Genomic DNA, 7,011 nt, shown 5'->3' with positions numbered 1-7,011 from the left:
CTCATGGTAATTGCCAATATCAGTCACCTTGACAGAAAGTTACAGGACCCTATAATAAACCACGACACCATAAAGTGTAAAATATTATTGATATTTATCTGTTTCTCATGCTTCAATGTATTTATTTCAGTGACTTACAAATAAAGCACTCTAAGAGGCTGTGATGGGGGTCAGTGCAATGACTAAGGAATGGATTCAGATCATAAAAATCTGATGAGGGTGGGGGAGAGGTAAAGAGAGGAACAAAAACACAATCAAGTGGAGTCAAGAGGTTCAGCTTCCATACAGCCATCCAAGAGGCTATAAATGATGTGCCTGTGTGTGTGGATGTAAACAGACTTTCAGAGACGAGCTGTGCTCAGAGATCTTGTGAGGTATTGTCTGATCTTCAGAACCCTCCCGGTCACTCAGAATCTGATGAGAGTCTAGAGAGCAATCCCACCCAAACACCTCCAGAATATCAATCTGCATTATTGTTTAAACAGAGGAGAACAAATGAGAAAGCTTCTGGGCAGAAAGCTAGACCAATATGCTGAATACAAAATTGATAGAATCTGATGGCTTGCAGCTGATCTCTTATTCCTTGCTCCTTCTCTCATTTTCAGTGCTCCACTTCTACTATCAAAGCAGTGAATGAAAGAATCAATTTTAAAACAATGGCAATCTATTAGCTTTAAATTTTATATGTCAGAGCTCGAAAGGGAAGTTGTTGAAATAAGTTTTTACTATTTCATTGTCCGTTTCAAAGTAGACATCTAAAGGGTTAATTCATACAGGTGGTCTATCAAAAGGTATGTCTGTCTGTCTGTCTGTCTGTCTGTCTGTCTGTCTGTCTATCTATCTTATCTTATCTGTGGTGGTGGCGTAGTGGCTAAAGCACAGGGCTGTTAATCAGAAGGTTGCAGGTTCTAACCCCACGGCCACCACCATTGTGTCCTTGAGCAAGGCACTTAACTCCAGGTTGCTCTGGGGGGAATTGTCCCTGTAATAATTGCACTGTAAGTTGCTTTGGATAAAAGCGTCTGCCAAATGCATAAATGTAAATGTGTCTGTCTGTCTGTCTGTCTGTCTGTCTGTCTGTCTATATATATATATATATCTATCTATCTATCTATCTGGGTGTTTCTTGTGTTTCAGGGGGTCCAAAGTACCTCACTCCCAATTTCTAGCCATGATCACATGGGAAGTCAACATGTTGCTATTGAAAGTTCCAGTACCCTGACATTGACCCAATTCTGTTGAGTTTATGATGAGCACCATCTGCCAATTGATATTTTTGCATCAATTCAAGCAGGCTATCTTTAGTGTGTTGTGTGTTGTGAAACGAGGCCCCTAGACACAGATTCAGGATTCAGTCCCATGGAATCCAGGAAGTAATTGCATTCCCATAATCAATGATGAATGCGACTGGGAGGTTGCCTTTCTCTACTATTACATTTTGACTCCACTGACAGGTAGATTTAGGGGAAGGGTATAGGTTAAGGCGTAACCCATACCCTATACCGGTTAATAAAATATGCATTCCTGTTGATTGTAAAAAAATAATTTACATTTAAAACCACTTGCTTTTGGTACCACTCTGTGGAAATTTAACCCGGAAACAAGAGCTCACATGCCCTTCCGTTCAAGAAAAGTTCCAGCTTTGGCCACATGGGGCAGGAGTTTGAAACTGATTGCAACTGAAGAACTTTCGACCTACTGTGGCAAATTTCCCAGGGAGATCAGTATGTAAGAAAACTGTGTGTATATAAAACCGTATCTATGGAAACTGTCAGTGTGTGAAACCAAACTATTTACCTGTCAGATAGTTTAGACATAGAACAGTAACTCGGCACCACAAGTTTAAAACAATAATGTGAAGAAATGAATAACTTCAGTACTTGTTTTTGTTGTGTTACTGCTGTCAGACTGGGTTAAATTAGTGCCAGTTATTGTGGCTCATGCCTCTATGTCCTCCCTGCTCTCTGTACTGTTGTGTGACCATTACATTTAGCTCACTTATTAGATTCTATTGAATGCCCACACCAGCACATCCTATCTATTTTCTAGCAAAACAAAAAATTTTTACATTCTTCATCAGCTCATCTCTGCACTGAATTCTTGTACTGAAGTATTACATAGCACAACAAATGAGTCATTAAATAGATTTTTATTTTAATGACTATTCGTGTCACATCTAATGACAATAGCTTTCCATTTAAAGACCATGTGACACTGATCAACTTTATGCTTCCAGATTACAAAAACACAAATATTTTGGCTTTTGACATGTTTTAAGCAGAACAAGATATAAAATAAACTTTGAGAGAAAAAGGTTGGAGCATGAGTGCTTTTTCTCAATTCTTTTCTACAGTAGTCTAAAATACCTCCCATACAAAACATTTACAAAGGGACACACTTTACAGTACACTGTCAATGTCATAGTGTAATTAGGACATATGTAATATGCAATTATGTTTTGAAACAGCCTCATGTAATTACAGTTGTCAGTGCTCTTCTTTCTAATCATATTCCTAATGTGTGTAGAAAGGACACTTTTAGTGTAACGTGTTACCAAAAAACAATAATCAACAAGAGCCCTGTGCTATGTACTATATATTGTGATATTTTGAAAATAAAATGAAATTCTCTGTTACTTTAATTTGTAACTTTGATCATTGAAGCCTGATTATTATAATTTTTATCCAACCTCTGTTTTCTCCTTCACAGTTTCATGAGCACTTTCTTCTTTGTGTTTGTGTGGGTGTGATGACAAAAGAAAATTGCCTGTCAATAAAAACTTTATAACATTAAAGTTATGTTTAATATGAGATAATGGCTTAATTAGCTTAACTGAATTTTGTAACATACTAATTTATAAATAATCATACTTAGAGATTATACATAATTATTTATTATCCTTTTTAACATCCAATGGAGCTATGTCACAATAAGGTCATGACCACAGTGTGGACTTAAAGAGGCCCTATTATGCTTTGGGGAATTTTACTTTTACTTTTTACTGTGTGTAATACAGCTGTTTGTGCATGTAAAAGGTCTACAAAGTTACAAAGCACATAGTCCACGCAAAAGGGAGTTATTCTCTCCCACAGACAACACTGCTCAAGAACTACAAGAAACAGGCTGTTTGTAGTCCAGCCATTTCTTCTGTAAAGTATCTATGTAACTATGTAATACATTTGCATAATGTCCACTAAGGGCTACATTGGCCCACCCTCAAACAAAGTTAGTTATAGCCGAGGACAGGATGAGTTGGGTTAGTGTTGTCGCCATGTCGAGAAGACACTGTTTTCTTCACTGCTAAAGAAAAAATGCAATTTTCAAGACGGTTACTCCTGAAAGATGGTGCCGTTCCCACTTTGTTGGGGCAATCTGGCGCTTCAGGGTCACGTATGCTTGATTATTTGTGGATTTATCTGCTACCGCAAATGCTGAGTTTTGTGTTTTAGCTACAGTGTACACCCATTGCACTGCTGTAGGCCTCTGCTGACCTGATAGCTAAAGTTATTGTGTTGAAATAGTTTTGCTAATCAGCTGCAGGCATACTTTTACCTACAATTGTGAAGAATTATGCAGATTGTTTGTCATTCTTACTATCATGAAGTGATCAAGTGTGGAGATGGTTTTATTTTTGCAAATGGTAATTTTACATCCACAATCCACGGTAGAGCTCTGCTAATTTGCTATGTTATGTAATTGTTTTGATAACGGTTTACAATTCAGTTGAGCGCCAGCTTTTACCTAAAACTATAATAAAATGGTCGTTCTCAAGAGTCTTTTATAATTATATAATTACAAGCTGTAATGTCACGGCCGCTATCCACGATACTCCGCGGCTAACTTGCTCACTAACTCTCTAATACACCCGGTAATGTCCAACCGGGAGTAAGCCTCTGTTCTCCATTCATAGATCGGGTGAAAAAATTTGACTACACCCAATCCAGCTAATCTTAGTAAAAGATTACTAACTTAGATGCACTATGTGTCTTTTTACTTGAAGCTTTGTTAGGTTCACAATAATCAACAGTGTACTTGTAAGAAAGCTAATAAATTAAAACTAACCACTGTGAAACATCCTGCTCAATTCGTGTTTGTTCTTCCAAACTTTCATTATCGACTCAGATTCTAACTGGTACGGCAAAAACCGATGTCACTGTTACCATAGTTACAATAGTGTTTTCAGCTGCTCAGGAAACCTGAAACTCCGTAATGGTAAGAGGCATTACATTTCTGACACACGCTCTACATGGTTGACCAATCACAACAGACTGGGCCAGCTGACCAATCAGAGCAGACTGGGCTTATCGGAAAGGGGGGCTTTAAAGAGACAAGACAAAAAGCTGAGTGTTTGAGCCAGAGGATGAAAATAGGTTTAGCAGAATTGTACAGTATTAGAAAAAGAATGTGTCTTTTGAACATTAAAGCATGTAAACCTATTCTAGTAGACCCCAAAAATTAAATCATGAACCTGTAAATTAGCACAATATGGGCTCTTTAACCCTAACACTCTATGCTTACTGAAAATTCAAATCACTACTCCCAGTGGCCGAAAGTGAGAAGTATTTGTAAATATCTGGGCACATGTGAGCTCCAGTTTTCGATAAAATATCAAGTGAGTTGTAAACTGAGGTGTTTTTAGTTATAAATGATACAGTATAATACAGTGAAGAGGAATGCATATTTTATTCAAATCTATACCCCCAAACCCCAACCCTAAACCTTACTTAAGTAAAAATGTAATCTTGCAGCCCCCGAATTGCATTCGTCACTTATTATGTGTACAAGAAAACTTCCTCGTTTCAATGCAAGATGACAAGTAGAGGTCTAAAAAGGACTTTGGGTTGGGTTTGAAATTAATGAAAAAATAAACAGGCTTACCAAACTTTCACTCACAGACACGTACAAACAGATGAGTTTGCCTCGTTGCAGAACAACTGACCATAAAAACTGATCTAGCAGCGTTCTTCATGGAACTAAGCCAGATGAATTTGACAATTCTTGAGTTCTCCTACTTCTCCACCGTGGCCATCCACACCGGTTTTGATGACAAGACCCTAAAAGACATCTATTGCATCGGGCATCGGACTACCAACACGCCGATTGAGTGAATTGCCGGAGACCGGCGCTTACACGTGGAAGGAGTATGTGGAACTCGTTTTGGAGATCTTCACTGCTGAGGAACCACCTCTCTCAATCCCGGGTTCATCATCTGAACATTCCATGCCTGCCACGGCCAATGAGCCAACGGCCACGCCTGCCACGGCCAAAGAGTTGGAAATCTCGTCCTTCCCAGAGCCAGCATTGCCAGCCTCGTCCTTCCCAGAATCAGCATGCTCAGCCTCGCACGCCCGCCGGAGGAGGAGAAGAGGAAAGGCTTCTGCTCTCCAGTCTCTGCCTTCCACGGCTCCGTCGTCAGAACCTTCCAGGGCTCCACCTTCCACGTTCATTGAACCAGAGCTCACGCATGCCACAGTCAGCGAACCAGCGCCTGAAGCCTCAACCGTCCCAGAGCCAGCGCCTGTAGCCTCGACCGTCCCAGAGACAGCGCCTGTGGCCTTGACCGTCCCAGCGCCAGCACCTGTGGCCTCGACCGTCCCCATGACCACGCTTGGTTGGAAGGAAGAGGGCACCTTCTCCCCAGTCTCTGCTAGTACTCATGACCACTGAGGTTATCCTCGAGTCTTCCACGGCTCCGCCTCTCGATCCTTCCAGGGCTCCGTCTCCCGAGCTTTCCAGGGCTCCATCTCCCGAGCCTTCCAGGGCTCCGCCTCCAGAGCCTTCCACTTGCCTTTCCCTATCCCCCTCATCCCCTTGCCCCTTGTGCCTCCTTGGACTGCCTGTTTGCCCCTTGTGCCCCCCTTGGACTGCCTGTTTGCCCCTTGTGCCCTCCTTGGTCTGCCTGACACCCCCCGAGCCCCCCCTTCACTCCTTGGAAGATTTGTTTTTTTGTATTTGTGGGGTTTTTTTGGGAGCGTCTACAATCCGCTCCTTTGAGGAGGGTTATGTCACGATTCCGTTGTCTGCCCTGTGTTTCTCACTTGCCATCTGTCCCGGACTACACTTCCCATAATTCCCTGCCCTCATCATTGCCAGCTTCATTGTTCTCACCTGTGTTTAATTTAATCATTATCCTTGTGTATTTAAGCCCTGTTGTTTGTTCATTTGTGGTCAGTTGTTAAATGTAATGTATGTTCTTCAATGTGTTCCTGCCCGTGCTCTTCGTGGATGTTTTCTCTTGTTTATATTTTGGTTTTCCCATCGTGGATGTTTTATTTGTTCCCTGTGTCTTTTTGTTATTCACCTAATTACCCTGTTCACCTTTTGTTTTTCCATCAAAGCTGCATTTAGATCCCACTCCTCGTCTGCCTCGTTACAACTTGAGCCTGAGTAGTTCAGTACTTGAGGATTGAGCCTGCTCAGTACCTTAATGGGAGACCTCCTGGGGAAAAATAAGGTTGCTGCTGGAAGAGGTATTAGGGGCCAGCAGGGGTTGCTCACCCTGTGGTCTGTGTGGGTCCTAATGCCCCAGTATAGTGACAGGGATGCTATACTGTAAAAAGGCACCATCCTTTGGATTTGATGTTAAACCAAGTTCCTGTCTTTCTGTGGTCATTAAAAATGACTCTTATAAAGAGTAGGGCTGTACCCCGGTGTCCTGGCCAGATTCCCACCGTTGGCCCTTATCTATCATGGCCTCCAAAAAATCCCCATCCCTGAATTGGCAACATCACTCTACTCTCCCCTCCATCAATAGCTGGTGTGTGGTGAGCGTACTGGCACACTATGGCTGCCGTCACATCATCCATGTGGATGCTGCACACTGGTGGTGGTTGAAGAGGTTTCCCCTCCTCTATGTAACGTAATCGAAGTGCCTAGAAAAGCACTATATAAATGTAAGGAATTATTATTATTATTATTGCATCCTAGGAGACAAAATGATATAGACAGTGAGCAATTTTGGTCTTAAAATCTGACTATATTGTTCAGGCCGGGTAGAGTATTCCACACGGT

This window comes from Xyrauchen texanus, chromosome 12 (assembly GCF_025860055.1).
Source record: "Xyrauchen texanus isolate HMW12.3.18 chromosome 12, RBS_HiC_50CHRs, whole genome shotgun sequence".
NCBI classification, from domain to species: Eukaryota; Metazoa; Chordata; class Actinopteri; order Cypriniformes; family Catostomidae; genus Xyrauchen; species Xyrauchen texanus.
The sequence above is the reverse complement of the archived record's forward strand: the minus strand, read 5'-3'. Positions refer to the sequence as shown.